At 38.6% G+C, this 22,686-nt stretch overlaps 1 long non-coding RNA gene across 1 annotated transcript in view; it reads right to left on the bottom strand.

Annotated features, from left to right (window-relative positions):
• Positions 1-22,686, bottom strand: part of LOC121942624 (uncharacterized) — a 96,237-nt gene that overhangs the window by 45,972 nt on the left and 27,579 nt on the right. The gene's annotated exons all lie outside the window — the stretch shown is intronic.

The following is a 22,686-nucleotide window of genomic DNA, read 5'->3' as shown; positions in this document are numbered from 1 at the left end:
TCACTGAGACAAATTTCCGGAATTGTGCAGGCTAATTTTTTATCCAGTCAAGTTTTCCTTTGAATCTTATTTTTATCTCAAGAGTTATTTTTTTTAATACATAATACATTTTTACATAATAAAGAATACTGCATTAGAACTGTATGGAGAGGGAAAAGAAAGCAAGGCAGTGTATGGATGTAGGCGAGAGATGTGACCCACAGCCTGGTTATTAGAGTTTTTAATAATGCAGGACTGTGAATACAGCCATTTCATACAGGAGATAAGTGTGATTTCTTTGGCTGTGCATTCAGCCAGTAAAAGTTTATATGAGACAGTTGTCACTCTGCTTGTCACTGAGACCAGGGTTGTTGGAGGTATGTATGTTTAATTTCCATTGCAGTTTAACAATGGGCCTACAGAAAAACACTTCCCGCACCAATGTGTTTGATGTTTTGAAGCAGTGCTGTTGTCTTTGATGTTGTTTCTACCCACTTCACATCTTACCTGACTTTAAGAGCTCTCGTAAGCTGATGGATTTTTTTTTTCTAAAAGCCTTAGGGAGAGCTACTGCATGGGGCTAGAAGACAATTAGGAGGACACCTTGCAACTGAACTGGAAAATTAAAGTAATTCCAGTCCAACAGCATTTTAAGACAAACTTGAAACTACCTAACATTTACTGTAATCTAGAGTGAGGTACAAGCAACACAGAGAGAAACAACAGAATCAATATTCCATTTTAAAAAAAAAAAGTAAATTTACACTCATATAAAGGCTGTCCTAAAGATTTTGATCCACCAACCTGTGGCAAAATATCTGAAAAAAGTGTAACTTTTCTAAAATTGAACGCAAAAATAAACATAAATCAAAAAATGTATTGAGTTGCGACTGTTTGTTGTCTGTATTTTTTTATGGAGGGGGTGCTTTTACCAGTACAGAGGCAGTTGAACATACAGCTTTCCTTTCATTCCATTGGCTTGTGGCCAGGAGAGGTGCCAGTTCACCTCCTAGACACTGCCAAGTTGCCCTTGAACAAGGCACCAAACCCCCAACTACTCAGAGCGCCTGTCCATGGGCAGCCCCCTGACTCTGACCTGTCTCCATTTAGTGCATGTGTAGCTCCCATTTGTTTGTGTGTGTATTTTGGGCTTGTGTGTAAATGACAACAAAACTAATCCCTTGGGGATTAATTAAGTATATATATTAAAAAAAAAAAAAGAATTTTTAAAAATTTAAAAAGAATGTTGGTGGCCCATTAGAATAATCAAATCAGCATCTTTTTCAGTCTGCTAGATATATGTTATAGAAATGACTGATTAACAAACTTATTAGATAAAACAGATATTGACAAAGTTTTTCCTTTCTATGCAGTTTAGAAAAGTTAATACATAAAAATATATCGCAACTGATATTATCCCAATACTCAGCATATTGCAAAACATTTAAAATTGGTATAATAACGTATTGTGACGTAAGTATTGTGACAATGTTGTATCTGGGGCCTCAGAGAATTCCCATCCTTATTTTTGGCCACGATGGAAATTGGCTTCAAAGCCCGGTGCTGTACCTGGAGGCCTGGTAATGCCGAACTCAAGGCTTCAAAATGGGAGTCCACAAACCAATACGCAGTTACGTCAATTATTTCTACAGTCTGTGCTTTGCAACTATATTTGTTTTCACTTTTCGGCTTGTAAAACTTCACGTTGTTCAACAGCAGTGCTTATTAAATTACCCAGGGATACTTTTTTCCACACCAGTATTCAGAAGTTATCTTTAATTCTCAATTAGTTCAGTCAGCGTATCCTTCGTTAACTCCTCCAAAGGCCACTGTACTGAAAAACGCTTGGAGGCACAGTGAATGCCACTCATGTGCTTGATGTTTTTGTATCAAATACAAGCCTCAGAAATTCTACAATGTTTGAATTGAATCAGACGGATGGCTCCTGGGGCGTTCGATATGTCCAATATGGCCTTGCTGAGGATTGCTGGCATCAACAAAGGAGGAATCCAGCAGCCTTTTAATTATGTCAATACATCTGCCTTTGTACTTTGGCAGGCACTTCCTCTCTTTATTTCAGTCTCTCTTTTTAAGCTCCAAAATGCTTGTAAAACATGAAGATTTCTATTAGGTATTCACATTTTCAGTCTGTTTCTGTTAATCGTGACAAATGAGACATCAATTCCACTTTAAGCATGACCTCTATTACATCACAGACACCTGTCAAAACTGTGCAGAATCCGGCTTGTCGATAGAGACAAAGGCCTGAAACTGTGAACAAAAGTTGTTTTTTTTGCGTTTTTTTTTTTTTTTTTTACAAAAATCAATTTGCGTCTACTCTGAATGAAAAGGAAGGACACTTAAACATGCCTGCTGGCAGAACAATGATGACTGATGAAATCAGGTCAGGGAAGAAGGTCGTTTATATTTCAGACGGAGAAGATGTCAAACTTATCTCATGAACAGCAAAACAACTCTTTGTGCTAAATGAGGACACTTAAGCATAATTTGCATCTACACTTTCTGAACAACAGTTTAGCATTGTAATGAGGAAAACAATACGACTCTGTTGAAACACAGTCGTGGTGAAGAATTTTCAAAATGAACCCCTGGTGTGCAGGTAAAATTTACAATGATGTATAATTAAGATTATACATTTACTTTTCAAACACAAATAACCACGGGTTTTATTCTACAAAAAATGCATGTAACATTTTGTGGGTTTTTTTCCTATTCCTGATATGAAAGCCCCTAGGCTTCTAAATCAGGCTGGTGCAAAACCCTGCTGTGACCAGCGAGAGGGTCAGCACCACAGGTCTGCAGAGAAAAGCTTTTTCCTCAGAATGCCTTGAATTAATCTTGGAAGGGCAGAGCAGTGAAGCAGAGGAATCACAGAGACTGTGAAAGCAGGTAGGTGCAGGGGAAAAAAACGGTTCAGAATGGTTTCATAAACCCAGAGAGTAAGTTAATGCCCCTCACGTACAGCCAGGCGCTCTGTTCTCACTGTGTCGGCTTTGAGTCTGCAGAACACCAAATGGCCCGATCACTGCATAATGAGCTTGTTGTGGTCAGCAAAGCCTCGAGCCCCAGTGTGGCGAAGATCAGAGGAGAGGCCCTTAAACAATACAGGGTTACTGTGAGTTGTGGGTTGTAAAGGTATAGGATATAAAGAACGTGTTTGGACTAACGATTGTGCAGTTGAAAATCGTTAGGTCTTGTGAAGTGACACTTGAGAAAACATGACTTAACGGGATTGCTGTGAATTATTTTCTATAAAAGCTTTAACATTTATGAAGCCAAGTAGGAAGGGATGTCATGAAAGGATAGAATATTTCACATTAAAGCTGGGGTAAGAAGTTTCATTTTGGCATCACTGGACAAAAATCTCATCATACACTTTTAGCATATTGTCATTCAAGCGGTCAGAGAGAAATGTAAACTTCTGCACATCCACTTGGCTGCATTCAGGCATTAGATAATGTAACTGTGACAGGATTTTTTGGCTTATCACTGGTCATTTCAGAGATAACGCATTCCTATAGGCTAGTCTGCAAATGCAGATGTGTGTGCACGTCCTTTCATTGAAGAATCCTGCAGAGAAAATTCCTTTTCCAGCATTGGCAACAATTGCCTATACTGCAAGGCAAAACATGAAGATTGACTTATCAAAAAGAGAGTCTGACAATGAACGCAATAATACGTCAGTCAAAACCTGCTCCAAGAAGAGTATGTGTATTTTTCATTTCTTCTTCTGTTTTTGTTCTGTTTTAAGCATATTTCTATATATACATATTAGATATACATAGTAGATTTCTGCCTAACGTGAGACATAAACATTCTTCACTGTCTTTGATACCACTCTGACATCTGAAATAATATCAGATATAATATATCAGTTAACTTTGCTCAGCATGAAGACTAAAACTAGATGTACCGCTATGCGATTGTATACCTCAGCACACCAGTTAAGTTGCACTTACAGTTTACATCCATGTAGTAATAACATGGATGCTTCACATACATCTCCTCCCCGGCAGCACAGAAGATCTATACAACTGGCACAGTTTCAAGGTGGACACTCAAGGTTCTTGATTAAACATGTTTTGTGAGGTCACTATGACCTTGACCTTTGACCCTCAACCACCAGATTCTAATCAGTTCATTCTTGAGTCCAAATGGACATTTGTGACAAATTTTGGGAAACAACCTTCATGCCATCTACAGATAATTTAGATGCAAGATCACCATAACCTTGACCTTTAACCACCAAAATCTAATCACTTCATCCTTGAGTCCAAGAGAACGTTTGTGCCAAATTTTTAAAGCCTTTCTTGAGATACTGTGTTCATAAGAATGAAATAGACGAGATCAAAGTAACCTTGACTTTTGACCTATGACCACAAAAATCTAATTAGCTCAGAATGCGCTGGACGGACAGACGAACAAACAGACTCCAGCCTCTGCTATCACCAGAACGGAGGCATAAAAACAGAAACAGATGTTTTACTGGGTGTTATGTGCCTGGCCATGAAACAGTAAATTGTGGCTTTTACTCTTCAACTTTTTAAACTAAGCAAATTATATACATGTTAATTAGAGAGCTTTAGTGGTGCAAGTGGGTGGATTTTATTTTGTTGCAGGAAGAAATACCGACACAATCTCAGGGTTTTGAGCTGTGTGCAACTGCATACTCGGATACTGTTCTCATATGTAGGCGTCTTCTCCAACCTCATTAACTCTACTACATGACTACGACAGCTATTGTCTGACCCCGAAATGCCATTATGGTAGCATCACTAGATAAACATTCCACAGCAATGTTTTCTTAAATTAATTATTAAAAATTAATTAGTTAAATATTTTTTCAGAATAAGTGAAAAAAGTGGATCTGTAAACAAAACACTTTTGCAGGCAGTTTAACAAGCAACTTAATCCAACCTCCAGGATGGATTAAAATCACAGTACAGGGGGACATTCAGCAAATGTACTTGGAGTGCAGATGATCACCCTAACATTACAACTAAATATCTAACGACGATCCAGACCACTGGAACAACATGTTTAAAATTACAAGGAGATTTTTCTCCTGTCACAAACAAAACTCACATCAGCACTAAGATAGTCATGTACTCGCCTGCAACCACTCAAATGTATTCAACATCCTGAAAATTCAACAATGAGACAATTCTGTATGGTTAGGAGGAATTTGTTCCTCTGTTTATACATTAATGAATCTGAAAGAACAACATCAGAGGCTATGAATAAACATAATTACACCTCTGTGACATTTTTCAAGTATGTAGCACTGTAATTTTAAAATCACAGAAAACCCTCAATGTTTTTTGTATCAGTATGAACTGTATCCATGCAAATGTTACAAAAAAATGCATTTTTCTCTAACTTGTTAGCAAAGTAATGTGTGATGAATCCTTTTATACATCATATTATGCTGTTATGGAACACAGAAAGCTATCAAAACAAATATTTTCAGGCGTACTTCTCGGAATTACCACATAAAGAAGAAAAACATCTCACACCGTTTCCAACACAGAGCTGTGTGTGTGTGTGTGTGTGTGTGTGTGTGTGTGTGTGTGTGTGTGTGTGTGTGTGTGTGTGTGTGTGTGTGTGCGCGCGTGTGTAGGCCAGCTGTGTATTCAATGAGAAGGCGTTGAGTAATTTCGTGTTTTGTTTGCAATAGTACGCCTCTCACCTACTGAAGTACGGTAAAATGGAGAATTTCGCTTCTTCTCTCTACCCTCCAGAGGATGAGAGGTGGGCTGATTGGCTCTCTGCCACAAAACCTGTTCAGACATAACTTCTGACATCATATATGTAGCGAAAAGAAAAAAAAAATCTGCATGTGGGATGAGTATACATGTATGACATATATGATATACATAGATGTGGAGGTAGATCATTTAGAAAATGTTAACTCTCTCCTACATATCATATGGCTTCCACACATGATAATCTCTTTTCTCTACATATTTGCATAATTATTAAGATAATGATGCATAATTTTTTAAATACTCCTCTAATACAGCAATCTTTTAATCCTGTGCCAGTTTTCTGGAACTTTGGATGACAAAAATGAAGTGTGAATTGTTTTTATTGTTTTGTCGAAAATGTGTTGGCTGCTTTTGTTTTCCTCTGTCATCTGTAAACTCCCTCACTTATCAGTGCGGTTGAGTACACTTGAACACTGTTAGTTTCCAGCTCATGAATTTATAATTCACCACTGGTCAACCCCTGGAGAGAACACTGACTGAATTACTTTGTGTAACAAAAAAAAAAAAAAAAAAAAGGTACAACGTTTAAACATTCGTTCTTGCATGCTCTGGATTAACCCTGCATTAGGAGTCCATGCTCTCACTAAAACTGAGAAGAAATGAACTGCATTGTGGTACTGTGGGACACGCATTGACTCCAGTGTCGCTATCAATTTTCAGCAGCAAACACTTCGGTTCCCTGGTCAATATTCAAATTTGCTTCAGATTGCTAAAATCTACTTGACTTAGAAATCATCTGCTGTTCCAAATTATTCTCAAAAAGCATTTGCAGATCAGCATGACTATGATACTATTATACTAAATCCATCTTCCCAATATAACATGGTGTATGTGTTTATGGTGTTTAGTAAGTGGGTCAATACAGCTGCACTAACCAGCCGCACTTACGTAACACAGCAGGACGAACATAGTGATTGATGATCATGGCTGAAGACTGAGGACAGGTTACCTTATCTCCTTCTAACAGCTGTGAAACTCACATTTTTCTCGAGATCTCAGTGTCCTCTGCACTGACTTTGCAAGTTGGAGACCTTCCTAAACCCACCTGAATAATTTATTACGTACAACATGATTACATGTAGTCAGCCAGGAGCTTTTTTATCTTTTCTGCATATTGCATATTTATTATTATGTGACATTAAAGCTTCACTACTCTGTGTCAACAATGACTATCTTTAAAGGGTCATTCACAGTGAAAAGCTCACAGAGTTTTAACAGCAGACTGCAGTTCTTCTCAGCTCTATGAAATATTTTAGTGTCTTTCAGCTTTTTGTTTTTAATGCCAACATCTTTACTGTTTTAGTTAAGTTAAGTTTAGTTAGTTATGGGGACCTCAGGGATACACCAGTTTGGGTTGGATGGCTATGATAACTCAAACCCGATTCTGGCCAGAGAATCAGATTTGAGAAGATAATTTACAAATGCAGGAAATTACAGCACTGACAGAGTGCGTGGTTCTTAATCACTTACGCACACACATCATAAAGGGAGAAGAAAAAAAGGCGTTAATTGTCCGTGCTGAACTCAATTGGAGCTCTCACTGCTAAACTGTTGCTGCTTGAAGCTCGCACTGGCGATGAGCGTCCTCAGGCACTCATTGACAGATGCGGCAGAGCGCGCGTAGGGCTTTTGTATAACTACTTTTGACAGTAATGGCCAATTTTAACCTTTTTTTTCATTGTTCTTTAGCTGTTAAATTGTGCAATCAACATTAAATTCAGAATTAAATGTTTAATCAAAAAAGTTATCTCTGGAGGCTTTAAGTCTCACATATCTCATTGCTGCAGCAGGCTGTAGTGTTCAACAAATAAGTTCCCAAAACCAGGAGTGGACTGGCAACAAAAAGCAGCCCAGGGATTTCTTGCCTCAGTTTGATGCGCCATATTCATGCTAACACAACATGTTGTTAATTAAAAGACTCATTAATTAAAACTACATAAACAAACAAAAAACAATGATAAAGTGTATTTATGTGTTGGGCTAATAGGTTAAACAATGACACTAATTTACCAAGGTTTTCCCTCCCATATTCGAGTGCGCAGAAAGCAAAAATTCGAAGTTGGATTAATAAAATTATCACCTGATGCCTAATTTGACTGCATGGCAATGAGTGTTTAAATGCACAACTGAATTAGAACAGGCAAACTCTATACACAGTAGCACACTATACTGACACTGCATAGTCAAACAAAGCACACAATATCTACTCTCAGTAAGTACTTAACAAGTCATTTTTATTGCAGGACTATCGAGGTAGTCACCACAGTGCCTGTAAGCGTCACTCGCAGGGATCTAATGGGTCACCAGCAGGGCATGTTCTAAAAGTAAATGTGGTCAAGTCAGCTGTCGCTTGTATTTCCGCAGCACATCAGCCAAAGATACAACTGTAACCCATTCATGCCCTGACCCTCATGATAAATACATTCAAACAGCTCAACTTGAGCTATTGGGGGGAACTAATAACGGACTTGGCAGAAGTTAGCAGAAGAATGCAGGTGTGACCATGTCTGGTTTTTAACATAAGTGTGTTAAAAATGGTATATAATGCCAGCCCTTACATAACAAGCCCTGGTGGAAAATTACCAAACTTCCCAGAAGTCAATGTGCACCTGCCAACAACTCATTATGAACAACCTGCTAAGCACCAAATAGCATTCCAACACAGTTAGCAACTAGCTTGTGAAAATAATGGAGTGGGTAAAGATCACAACAGACATAAACATGAGTGAATATGGGTGTACAGAAACACATCTCCAAATGGATGATGGCCTAATGTTGCTCCTTGCTGGATGTACTAATAGGCAACTGTTTGCCGACGTATTCCCCATATCCAGTTTACGAGGTAATATTGGTGTGTGTCAATGTTGTGTTTAAGGGATGTTCTGCTACCCTTTAGTGGCCAGAAATTAACAAATTTAAATGTATTTGTCGCAATCATTTTAGAAATGTGCTTCAATTATTTTTTTCCCACAGTTATTCAGCCTCTGATTTTAATACTGCTGTTTGGATTTTTCATCTTAATTCTTTATGTGTCTTAGATACACTTCAACTACTCTTGACATTGGCTCGATAGAATGGATGTGTTGAGTCAAATCACGTACATTATTAAGTTACTTGTCATGTAGGCACTGGGTGCATTAAAGACTTCTGGCTGAAGGTGGTTTAAAAGAAGTGGCAGTTTTTAGTTGCTCTTGTCTCTGCTCTATCTTTATGCACAAAATAACTGTCAAAGAGTTCCAAGTGTAGTGTGTTTTGGTGTTAGAAGTGTGAGCTGCATCTATGTGGAGATCTGCCGAAGGATCAGACTGAATTTATCTGGTTCACTGCAAAGCATTTATTTGGCCACACCAGGTAGAAGCTGGAAAATGAAAAAAGAGAACTCAAAAATCAAGAAGCCTTCAAAATCAAAATGACTAAAGAGCTTGTCCTTGACTGCTGAGGTGAATGTAATGTTTTCTACAAGCATCACTTTTAAGACACTTTCAAATAATACAGAAAGCATTCAAATGGCGTAAACAAGTTCTTGTCACATGGCCTTCACCTCTCATCGCATTTGGTGGCGAATGTTAGTAGCTTGATAGTAAGTCTGGAAACAGCTCTAACAGCTATGAATGGACTTTATCACGTCAGTCACAACATTAAGTCACAATAACTATCTTCTGCTAAGAGAAACAGGTGAACACCAGGATTATAAAATGCATCAACACAATAACTGGTGAAGAAGACTAAAGGCTCTCTTGTCTCAGGTGGTGATTAATCCGCACATCAAGATGTTTTTTCGAACTGTTGAACACAAATATTACCTGGCGAAAAAGCAACCAGTATTTTTTCATGGAACGTGGTCAATTTGTCTGAGATTCTCACTGCAAATAAAGGCATCAACCAATTATGTTGTGTGACACGTTAACAACACATACGCTCTGTATTCTAATCCAAACCAAGACATCAAACTTTATTACTCCTTTCAATACTGACAAAGTCAGCATATACCAGATGCACTCCTTCCATTCTTACCTTTCACAATAAAAGCCCTCGACATACACACTGCATAACTGTTTTCCGGTGTATTTTCACTTAGAGAATTTCTGTAAAAGGAAACTCAGTAAAATAGCTCACAGTAGTTTAGGCTATGTTAACAGTCATCTGTCCTCTGCCAAGAGTGAGCTGGCATAAATCTATTTAAACCTTTAATTAAAAAGGTTTAAATAGCACCTTTTACAAATTTGCATCACTGCCAGTATAAAAAATTTTGACATGAAATATTCACAGGCAAGCATGTTTTGAAATTTTGATCAATTTGTGACCATTTTTGGCTTATAACCTTGTCTGCACAATGTTTAAACTTTGTAATTTTCCCTTTCTGTCTTTTCTATACACATATATGTGCAAATAAATCAACTAAACCCAGTATGTAACGTCATTAATGGGGTATTAATTTGTATTATACGAGCCGTTGTGTGTGCGTTTTCCTAGGAAGATACTTCAAAGTATTTTCTGCAACTCGTTAGCAAGAGATGACTTGACCCCTTTGCTATTCTGAGCTGTTAATAACAGTAGCAACTTAGTGCATGTATGGAGTGCTGATATCCTCTTCGGGTTTAATGTTCTTTCTCACGTGTGCTCTAACATCTAATCATCATGCAGGGTCAAAATGGCAGCGCAGACAATGTCTTGGCTCGTATAGAGGGGGTTTGATTGATCTGCATTCACAGTGGGTCCTTTAAAAAGGTGAAGGGTTAAGTGGTTGTAAATACGGTGCATTAGTGAGATTTCATGAATCTGATACTGACGTGTACCACATCCAATGAAGCATATATGAGTTCATGCCAAACTCATCCATAACGTTGTTAACCTTTGAAAGCGGAGGCTGAGTTGTGCTGTTAGAGGAAAACTCACAGCCCTGAACTGATCTGTCTCGCACACTTCATACTGAATTTCTGCCAGGTACTGCTGACAAACCCATTCCCCAAATTGTCTTCTCTATTTGCTGTGCTCCTCTTTTAAATGCAGCTCATGCGAGAGAGCAGTCTATCTTTCTCCATCTCTTACTCAGTAGGAAAATTTAATTACCAGGAATAAAGAATGGCGTTAGGACTCGGATGAATCAAAGTTAGTCTCGAAATGTATGCACAAAGAGGTAACGGGAGACTTTTACTGCACGACTCCTGCCTGGAGCAGTATTTCCATACCTCTATTGAAATGTTATGGGAGATGGTTTCCATGACAATGATGCACTTTTGAGGGATAAATGAGAAGGAGCTTCAATATGAACTGTCAGACCCCCCCCCTTAAGGCAATGAACTCCGCTTGATTCATTTGGTTGCTGTGTGAGGAGAAAGAGAAATGTTTAATTTGCAATCATGATGACATACTATAGCTTCAGAGGATTCTATGCATTCAAACACATTTTAAAAACTGGTTTTCATAACTTTTCCTGGCATTTTTGATGGTTTTCTGTCTTTCTTTGCTCCAGTTAGTTTCATCTTTCATCCTAATCCAACTAATAAACTACACATTAGCATGCTTAACAAGTGGAAATGAAATTATTTAAAGCTGCACTAATCGCTAGTTTTATATCAACAATAAATCAAGTGACTGTAATGTGAAAGGTGTAGCTCATAGTGATAAACCCAGAGAGAATCATTACTGACTCTGCAGTTCTCATCAGAGCGCTAATATGTCTTTTAGCTCATTGATTGTTGCTCTTAAATTTACTGTTTTGGTTTATTTTTATGGTTTCTCATCAGACTTGTCAGCAACAGCAGCTTCAGCAAAAGAGCTCTGATAACTTGTTAGCCTTGTCTTTTGCCTTTGCTGAGAACTAGAAATACCACCATACAAGAATTTCACAAGAATGAGACAGATCCCTGTAACCTTGACCTTTGACAACCAAAATTTAATCACCTCATCCTTGAGTCTACTTGAACGTTTGTAAATTTGAAAACAGTTCCCTCAAGGGGTTCTTGAAATATTGCGTTCACAAGGATGAGACAGATGAGGTCACACCTTGAATTTTGACCTGTGACCAGCAAAATCTAATAAGCTCATCGTTGACTCCAAGTGAATGTTTGTCTCGACTTGGAAGAAATTCCCTTGAGGCGTAAGATATCACATTCACAAGAATGTGCTGGACCTATAGACAAGCTGAAAACATTATGCCCTTGGCTATCACCTGTGCGGAGGCATAGAAAAGATTGGGTAAATGGGATATGGAAACATTTCTCCAGAATTTAACACATGACTGAGAGTTGTTTCCACTGTAGGTGTCTTTCTGAATTATCCCATAAGGGCATAACTTGTTTTTGTCTCTGGAAACATGGCAAATGCTAATTAACACAAAGGAGCAATTCAAATCTGTCCAACTAAAACAAATTATTATTAACTATTAACTATTTGCTCCAAACCAGTTGATGGAAACAGGCCTATTAAATAGTTTACGCTAGACTTTTTTGATGGCCAATATGGCTGTTTTAATTCCAGAATTCTAGCCATGTAGAACAACTACCCGACGTAGGATGTTTTTTTTTTAATAGCCATATAATATTCTACATTTAAACAGCAATAAAACATTAAAAAACACAACGCTATGATCCTCTCTGCATTCCGGGCCCATCAAAATAAAAAAACTTGAAAATAAGAAGCACTCTTGAAAAGAGTGACTAATCAGAGAAGACGAGTGGCAGAGGCAAGGAAGGAAAAAGACTCAATAAAGGACGCGCCAAGCGTCCTTGTAAACTCCTCGGTGATAACATCTGTCTGGCTCACCGTGGTGGCGTGAGGCATAGCTCCGGTCTGATCTACAAGGAGACCCACTGCGTCTTCCTGAAGAGCATGATCTGTGACGCACATACACCAAGCACACCCTGACTGCCATGGAGAAGAGGTAGGCATGCACTGCAACTTGGGTGGATAAATAGATCCATCCATTTTTTAAATCCTAAAATCTGGTCTGTGGAATATAAGTTTATATTTGAGATATCTTGGCAACTTATTGTAAAGGTCACACTATCTTATGGTATTTAATGTCCTATTAATGACTTTATTTATTTGGCATATTTTCCACCAGAAGTTTTCATTCATATTTTCATCTGCTGGACAACTACATATGACACCAGCAAAAAGACGGTATATGACGGCTAATGTTAACCCTGGGACTGAAATTGTATGCAACCTGTTCTGCACCAAACAGTAGTTGGTTGCTAAATCCTGTTAGTGGAGCATTAGACAGCCAAAGAGGCAGATATTGCCATCAGGAGTTATTAAAAAGCAAGAGTGAATGAGAGTGCATACTGGCCTTTCTTGTCAGGTCAGCAGAAACATGACTCCAAATGGCCGCTAATGTTGCTCTATGTCTATATGCAACTTTGCTAAGACATTAGCCATTTTTTATAAAAAGGCAATAATATGTCAATGTTGGGTTTCCAGCTTGCTCTGCTGCTAATGCTACTTTTACAAATGACATATACCTATTCCACATATTTTTCAACAAAAAAGAAACACTTTGGTTCCTGTACATGTTTTTTGTTGTTGTTGGTTTTTCTTTCTGTAGTGATTCTAAGCAGTGGTTTACTTTGCTATCCATTGCTGGCTAACATGATCTCTTGGGAGAGAAAAGTCTGCTTGAGGACTTGTGAAAATGAGATACAGAGAAAATGGGTTACAGTTTTTCAGAAAAACCATCTACCTGGATGGGGATAGGGAGAGCAAGAAAATGAAAAAGAATTGAAGAGGGAGAGGGTGTCAAAGGAAGAGAAAGCAACAAGAAGAGAGAGGGAGAGAGAGAGAGGGGGGAGAGAGAGAGGAAAGCATCTTCACTGTGCCATCAGGTGTAATTTCTGTACCCTGGCCAAAGTGTCAAAGATTGAGAGGACAGCAGGTAAGATGAATAGCTTGAACTTGTGTGTGAGAGAATGGATGATGGGAGTCAGAGAAGAAAGAAAAGTGTGGGGCAGAGAGGGGATACTCTGGCAGAGTGGTCTGCTTGTAAGTGGGTAAAAAAAAGGGTGAAAAAAGCCAAACACAAAAGGAAAAAGGCACACGGAGAGTCCGACTGTGTGAGAAGAAAAATGGAAGCAAAGCCTGCAGGCTAATAGTCACCACATTAGCGACCATCATCCACCTCGGCTGACCACACAAGTCTCTCCATGGGAACTGTCATTAAACCCTCCCTACAGGTGTCTGGGTGAGCGATTTTAACCAGAGTAAACAGAACAAGATTAATGGTGCGAAATAGCACACAAGGGCCACAGTGCTGGTGGCGCAACGGTAACCGTGTCAATGAAAAGGTTATTAATGTTTAGGGAGGTGCGGACAGTGGCTCTGCTGCTCAGTGTTTTTCCTGTGATGTGTTGTGTGCTGGACAAAGCATGTTGCTATATGTGTGTGTTTGTGTCCATGTGATTTATTACATATACAGCCAAGAAGCTGAGGGGACATCGTTAATGCTGGTAAAGGATTTACAAAACAATTTTATAAAAGCAGAAGACTCAAAGAGTGAGGAGAAAAAAAAATCAGTTGTTATAGTAAAATTATTCAAAACACTCTATCATTGTTCCCTTCCACAAACCTCCAGATTTGACAGCAACGGTCCAGCTCAGTCCGATGAGTCCAAATCAATAGCAAATTTTAGGATGCCGGTGCCCAGCCTGTAGCTCATTTCATGGGCCAGTGTTATTTACTAGCTCTGGGCTGCCTCCTCCTCCATCCCTCCCTCTCTCCTCCTCCTCGTGTTCCAGGATAGTATTTCATACAAATACGCCACCACACAGTACAGCCTGCTCCCACTCAGTGTCACCAGGAGACAGTTCCTCCAGAATCCAAAGCCAACCAGCAAGCGCTCCCGAATTAGACATGTTAGTGTCAAGATGTCCAAATCACATGACCACGAAGGCCACGACTGTTTCCACAAACTAAGATGCCAGTGTCCTCAAAAGATGTTCAGAGTAATGTGAAATATTTGGGGGGTTTTATTCCGGGTAGTATAGTTGAGATAAGAGTAAAATAAATTGGTGGTTGAAAAAGACACATGGCCGTGAAATCAGCAGTGGCACAAGCAAATGTGATACAGTATACAGCCGATCAACCAAACTACAATTTAAAATTGAGTCTCAGAGAGAGGAGTGCAGTCAGCATGCAGTGTAGTCAGACCTCAGACAGCAGCAGGATCAGGAGCCTGAATGACACATAGCCTGACTCTGGCTCTCTTTACATACACACATCTAAACCTACATTTCAGCAGTGTACTTAAGCATATCCTCCTGTTTTAAAAAGTACAGAGCTCTGAAACTCTGTGCTTTGAATCAGTTTCACATTTTCATGAGGCCAGTCTATTTTTAACTGCAGAACATGTTTACAGGATTTATAATGCACTGTATACTATACTATATAACTCAATAGAAGGTAGAAGAAGAAGGTAGATTTATTGGTCATTTTTCAAACCAAGTTTAAAAAACGAAATTACTTTTGTCCTTGATCTGCTACATATTTGGAGTTGAATAATGAGTTGATTAAAAGTCAGCAGCTACTATGAAAATTCCATCCAGTTATTGAGCAATGGTGAATTGTAAACACAGTACATTTACTCAAGTATTGTACTTAAATTAAGTTTTGAGTACTGGCACTGTACTCTCCATTTCAAGACACTTTCCACCCGTTCACAACATTTTATAAAGAAATAGTGTACTCTTGTAGTCTATGTAGTTATAGGTTACTTTGTAGAATACGCTTTTGCATACCAGATGATGATTTATTAAAATACAATTAACTGCTATAGTTTAACAACCCATTAGTGTATCAGTAAGTTCACCTCCACGTTGACATGCTGCAACAGGAACTTGTTGCTTGCACATTTCTACATAATCCATCCATCCATCCATCCATCCATCCATCCATCCATCCATCATATCTGCTTATCTGAAGCCTGGTCACAGGAGGATGTAGGCTGAGCAACGTACTCCAGACATCCCTCTCTCTAGCAACCGAAGAAACTCATTTTGGCCACTTGTATCCGTGATGTCATTCTTTCAATCACTACACAAAGCTTATGATCAGGTGAGGGTTGCCTTTGCCTTCTGGCTCATCTCCTTCTTCACCATGATGGTCCAAAGTAACACCTGCAACACTGCAGATGCTGCGTCAAACCACCTATCCATCTCACACTCGATTCTACCCACACGTGAACAAGACCCTAAGATACTTGAACTCCCTCACTTGGGGCAGTAATTCTCTACCAACCCGGAGGGGGTGATCCCCCATTTTACAACAGAGAACCATGGCCTTGATGGTACTGACTCTGATCCCGACCACTTCAGACCCGGCTGCGAGCCACACAGAGTGCGCACAGAACAGAACCACATCATCTACAAAAAGCAGAGACACAATTCTGAGGTCCCCAAAGTGGACACTCTCCTCCCCCAAGCTAAACGTTGAAATTTTGTTCATGAATATCACAAACAGATTGTGTAATGACGGACAACCCTGGCAGAGGTCAACACCCTCTAAAAACAGGTTTGACTTTTTGCCAAGTATGCGGAGACGGCTCTCACAATGTTGTATGAAAACTGGATGGCTCATAAGAACAACCCTGATATCCAGTGACTGAAGACCTTTCATAATAAACTAATCATATAATACATAATATAACATCAACAGTGGACATTACCAACGCATCATGAGCATTCTTGTTTCCCTTTGCTAAGTACATTTTTCTAATTATACTTATGTCATTTAACTTGAGTAATAGTTTGCCTGAATTGCATTTACTTGTATTGAAGTATTTCAGAATTCTTGTACGTCCTCTTTCAGTAAAATGAGGAAATATAAAGCAATTCTGTTTCCACTCAGATGTGGAGCATCAGCTAAATGTCAAGAACTATGGAAAGCGGATTATCATTCACCAACTTAATTTCGTATTCAAAATAGTTTATATCCACTTTGAAAAAGCACCTTATCAAATGATGCAACACATGTTATATATTTTCTAATATCAATATTTTGAGAGTAATGGACTTAATGGCTTGATCATCTATTAGAGACCATGGTAAATTGCTGCTTTATGGCCAGAATATTCTCTACTTTCTACTCCATCAGAGATTTCATTATGAATAAAAATTAATCTTTAGTGGTCAACAAACCAGAGAAAATTAAAGCATTTGTTTTGGCTCAGCAGTTCTGTTGCCTGAGCAGCTCAGGCTTCCTGGTACTGAACATCCAAACGTTTGATGAGGAGGCTGTGATCCTGCCTCCTTTGTGTTTACCCACAGCTGTTTAACCAGGAAACGCCAGCAGCACAGCAAAAGGGGGGCTGGATTAGTCTGACTCTGCCAAATGAGGCAGAACGGGGCTAATTCTATTTGAGCTTCACCACTTGAGTCAACTTTACGGCCCAATTAGCTCCCTGAAATGAGAGAAGGGTAGAGGAGGGAAGAAGGAGGGACATGAGAAGGTGATGGAGGCAGGAAACACCACTGTCCCTTCTTGACAGCACAAAGCCAGAGGGGTATAGAAAAATATCTTCCTGTTGCTGCATGTTACTTGGCACATTAGTTATTGTTCATATTTGTTTTAGATCTTCTTTGCATCATTATGCAGGATTAACCATGCAAATCTCCTTCAACATTTAATATCTTGACTTCACAGCAAAGTTATTTGTTTTTTTTTAATTAAAAACTGTGAAAACAAAATGAAAAAGACGATGCTGCAACTGTTGTTTGTCTGAAACAAAATGAAACAGACAGAAATTCAATTTGGAAAGAGCCATCTAGCAGAGAAAAGCTTAAAAATCTTCCCCCAACAGAATTTAAAAGAGTTAAAAATTGGTATGATAAATGATCACGACTGTTATGGTAATAAGTGCACCAAACCAGCAATTAGGAATATGTTAAACAATCATTCATAAAGGGGCCAAGGGGCCAAGACCTAGACTATGAACCAGGACATATGTTACATCTAGTGCTTAAATTGGGCTGGTACTCACTGGTACATAGTACTGCTAACTTCACACTCGATGTACTGTGACTTTTGTTTGCACACCAGCACTTCTCACAAGCTGAGGGTACTTTTTTCTGCCCTCTCTATATCAGATTTTCCAGGCGATTCATAATGATGGGCCTAAATGAACTAGATGAGGCTACTTCAGGGGCATTCGAAGGCACTACATAGCATACCTTGATGGTACTACATAGCTGTCACCTCTTTTTGTTTTGCCTGCCTGCATGTCTCTGCTGACGGCTAGTCTAGTAATGCCAATAATGTTTGCCTGACTCTAAAAAGGCACTACAAAAAGAAAATAAACACGGTCAGAAGATGACACAAGTCAAATACTACGTTATTCTGGGTTGGATCCTGAACTCAATACTTTTAAAAGGTACAAATCGAATTACATTGGTACTACAGAGTAATGTTTCATGTTAAATCCATCAGTGCCAAATGTTGGTACATCAGGATACATCTACGTTAGAACATTGGGTTTAGACCAGGGTTTGATTGATATTAGTTTTTCAGGGCCAATGCCAATACCGAATATCAGTAGTTAATGAGACAGATAACCGATTTTTGGAACCAATAGCATTTAAAATAAAAAATTAAAATATCTCTGTCAAAAATTAGAATCTGGAATATGACAAACTCCAACACAAAACTTTGTTTATATGCCTTTAGCAAATGCTTAATCAAAACTGAAATGTTCCTCGCAACTGTCTTTAATAAAGTCAAGTTAAAACTTAGGTAAAAAAAAAAAGAATAAATAAAAATAGCTCCTTGAGGTTTTACAAAGTAAAAGTTCCTCCCATGTTGAAAATTAATTAATTTTATTGACGTTCATTAAAATAAAATGCCTAGGACCCTAGACCCCTAGTTTACCTAGACCTCTGTAGCTTCATCGAATTTCACTTCAGACAAAAGTAGACACTCCCCAAAGACACCATGTTTTTTCTAAAACTTGAGAAAATTAAATACACGCTGAGAGGTTGTACTGACAAGTTTTTCCACAAATGGCAACCCTTTATTTCACATTTCACAAATTTAGAGGTACTACCCGATTGAATGTGTGCCTGTTGTTGCTGTACTTTATTATACACAAGTAACCATCAGTAGGTGCTGGTCTTGGTGAGCTGAGGCGGGGTGGGGTGAGTTTGGGGCGTGGGAGGGTGCAGTTTGTTCATTTTATTTCGCTACACTTTTAATTTTCCGGAATTTTTTTTTGTTTGTTTGTTTTGTTTTTCTACACTCTGTTCATAGAGTGTTTTTTCATTTGTTGTTTTCATTTGTATATGTGTATGTGTACATATGTCTAAATGTGTGTATGTATGCATATATGTATATATTTAAAAAAAAAAAAAAAAAAGAAAAGAAGGTAAATTGTAATTCTGTGACTGAAAGTATCTTATTTGTCTTCAATAAAAATATTTGGGAAAAAAAAAAGTAGACACTCCCCAAAGTGAGCCACAGACCTACTTGGCTACTCCATCAGCTTTCCATTGAGCCTAAACTGTCTTTACTGTGTAAAACTGCTGCAGTTTTGGTGTCTCGTCTATGTTCTTTTCTCTACTGTTTTAGCCTATAGCCTCACTGTTGGTATTGTTGCTAGACAAGTAGACACACACACACACATACACACACAAGCAGACAGATAGTAGCCACTTTTACACTGCCATTGAGGTCCAGGAGCTCCTCAGCCTCCGGGCATTGGCATTGTTGTTTGGTTCTAAAAATGCAAAGATGGCATAATGAAGACACTTGTAGCAGCCCTATGGTGTAATCTCTGGGTAGATGGTTAGCGCTGACTGATTAGAGAAGAGCAAAGGAGTAGAATTGTGTTTTAGTGTGCTATGTCACTCAGCTTGTTCAAACATTTTTGTAATTACATAGAAAATAAAGTACAGAAAAAAGGTACTGCTGGCTACCCGTTACAAATTCCAGGTACCAGACCTGGTTCAAAATGGGTTCAAAGGTAAACTGTACTCTAACGTTACTTGCCGGCCTAAAGCAGCAAGCTCATGTTAGTGACACTCTTTGCAGCTGCTGCCCCCAATTGTGATAAGAAGACCAATTCCAGGACCCTGTTAATGACGTTCACCCGCCATGAGCAATCTGACTGACGCAAGTCATGTGAGTACGGGAATACTGGCACTTTTTTTCCCCAATTCAAGCACTGGTTGCATCCCTCTAACTCATAACTTGTTCTGACATTAAAAATATGTACTTGGTATGATTTAACAGAAAAGAAGTAGCATCTGCAAACTTTTTAACCTATCAATATATTTTTTGAGTACTTTATGACGTTCCATAGCTGAAAGGTGCTATACAGACGTATTTACTTCAAGAAGTCTGATATTTGTCAGCTCACATTCAAACCTCAGATGTCACAGAGTCCTTGAATGCATCAATAGCAAGAGCTTAAAAGTCAGTCCTTGATGCTGCAGTACCTCCAGGTGATAACGCAGCTATGACACAAAAAAAATTTAATAAAAAGGCCTTACACTGATCCCTTTGACGTGGTACCCATCTAAAACAAGAATCAAGACTCTTTACATTGCGTTTTTATGCAGCATTTGTTAAAGGTGGACATGCTTGTAACTGAAGTTGACTTAACACATCATAAAGAAAGCTTTGACAAAAGTAAATAATGAATAAATCAAAGTGAGAAAGGAAAGTTTCAAGTTATTGCAAGGTGATTTTTTGTTTTTTCTTCCATGCTGAAATAAAGAGTGAAATGACAACTGCTGCCTGGAGGGAAATCAATCCACAAATGTTGAGTTGGCTCTGGAAAATCTGCATTTAAGTGTGCAATTTGTAATTAAATAAACTCAAACGGGCAAAACCACAGCAATGGATTAAAACAGAAAAAAACAGAGTGATGGAAAAATTTGCATAGAGCAAATTTAGATATCATGAAAACAAAGAGTAAACAAAGGGGATATTTGCATGCCTCACTGTTTAAACAATGGATGACGTGACAAGTATTTTTTGTAACGAAATTATTGTGGTATAATGGAGTCATTTTGCTGTTCACTGTTAGAATACAGAAAACGATTTTTAAAAAATCTATGAGAATCAAAAGCAGAAAATTGCAGTGAATTGTATTTACCGCTATTCTCCTACAACACTGACAGTCCCAGCCTCCGTTGTTCGACCCCAGCATTTATGTTTGGGAACAGAGCAGGGCGGGTCAGTGAGGAAAATAGTTTTTCTGTAGAAGTAAGTGGTTTACAACATGAATGATAATTAAGTTGCTGTCAGTTGCTTGGTTACCGTCACTTGAAATCAGAGGTTGTGGAGGGACAGGAGAGGGATTTTTGATCCTCTGGGGTTTGTCTGTTCCAGAGCCGAGTTCAGTGCTTTGGATAATGACAGCCACGCTTAGACTGAGAATTTTTTTTAACATCCACAACAAATAACCCCCTCCTGCTGCAGGGTATTTATCTGCCTGATATTTGTGTGTTTCAAAAACCCTGCTCCTAACTCAAGGTAGGAACAGCTCAGAGCAGCACACACATCGATGACACATTTTGCGCTCATTTGAAAAATCAAACACACCCAAGCGAAGTTTCAACCAGGTAGGAGAGGTTCAAATGGATTTCATGCAGGCTGATGTGGCAGCCCGAAGCCACAGAAAACTCCTAACAAACGTCATCATTTAACTATTTGGTGATATTTAAATTTCTCACCCTTCAAAGAACCAATATTTCAGCTTTTCTGGGTACCTGCAGGCACACTTAAAAACAGCCACAAAGTTACAGAAAAAAACTCTGCGTGAAACAAGAATCTCTGATGGATATAAAGCATCTTCAATGCTTTGAGTTGCACGCATGAGTTGAAGGAATTAAATTAGAACTGAGGAATGATTGATGTGAGTCTTAGTTTGACTGTCAATTGATCAGAAAGTCTCCTGTCACAGTATGACATTGATCATCAATCATCATCACAAGGTCTGGACCAGAGGTGGACTTGAAGGATGCTCAGATGAAAAATGTGGCACACCATTAAAACACAAGGAGTTGCTTTGATCCGTGACAATGCAATGGTCTCATTAAAATGAGTAATGGGAGCTGATTTTTCCATACAGCCCTTTGTTGGTCTGAACTTGGCACTAAAGCTGTTTGGTAACTTCTCGATTTAAAAAAAACCCCAAAAAAACAATAATAATAATAATAATAACTTGTTTCATATATGCTATTCACACAGCACTGAATGTGACAGGTAATCTTTTTTTTTTTTTTTTTTTTGATCACTCTCCGCTATCTACTCTACTGCCTTGTAGCACCTCTAGAACAAAATAACTCGTCAGAACTGAGGAGTCTCTAAACTATGTGTCAGTCATGTCAATTACTGCTCATGAACTGCAGTCAAACTGCCAAACTAGGCAGAACTCAAATGGATCAAATCCTAATATGAATCAAGATTCATATTAGGATTTGATCCATTTGGTCTGACAACATTTATCAAGTCTAGAAGAGCCACAAGATTAAATCATTTTATCCCTATTTAAGCTGTTCTGAACAGTCTGCCATCATAGAGAGGAGTGAGACACGCTGTTCAATGATCCAACAAGCACTTTGTCTGAGGCAAACTGACCCCTTGAGAGTTTTGAGGGCCTGAGATTCCTCTGTCTTAGTAATCAGATCTACTGTTATTACATCTCTTCACTAAGCCAATAAATTACTTACTACTTTGCCTGCACTTAAAATTGTATAACACACTTTGCACAAAACAAAGCAGTTTTACACTGTTGACTCCTAAAATCATAAATACAAGTTTTGTGATCTTTGACTGTATTTTGGTTGCCCTTAAGAGTCTCCACTCCTGAAGTGCTTGTTGTTGAAAATGCTTTGTGTTGTTTTCTCAACATGATAAAATAATATTTCAGTTTCAACAGTAAGAGCACTTTTCACTATCACTGTCAACCTTGAGGGAATGATGC

Source organism: Plectropomus leopardus, chromosome 3 (genome assembly GCF_026936395.1).
Source record: "Plectropomus leopardus strain MGB_pleo_1.0 chromosome 3, ASM2693639v1, whole genome shotgun sequence".
Taxonomy (NCBI): domain Eukaryota; kingdom Metazoa; phylum Chordata; class Actinopteri; order Perciformes; family Serranidae; genus Plectropomus; species Plectropomus leopardus.
Note: the sequence above shows the minus strand (reverse complement) of the source record. Positions and strands in the feature narration are given on the sequence as shown.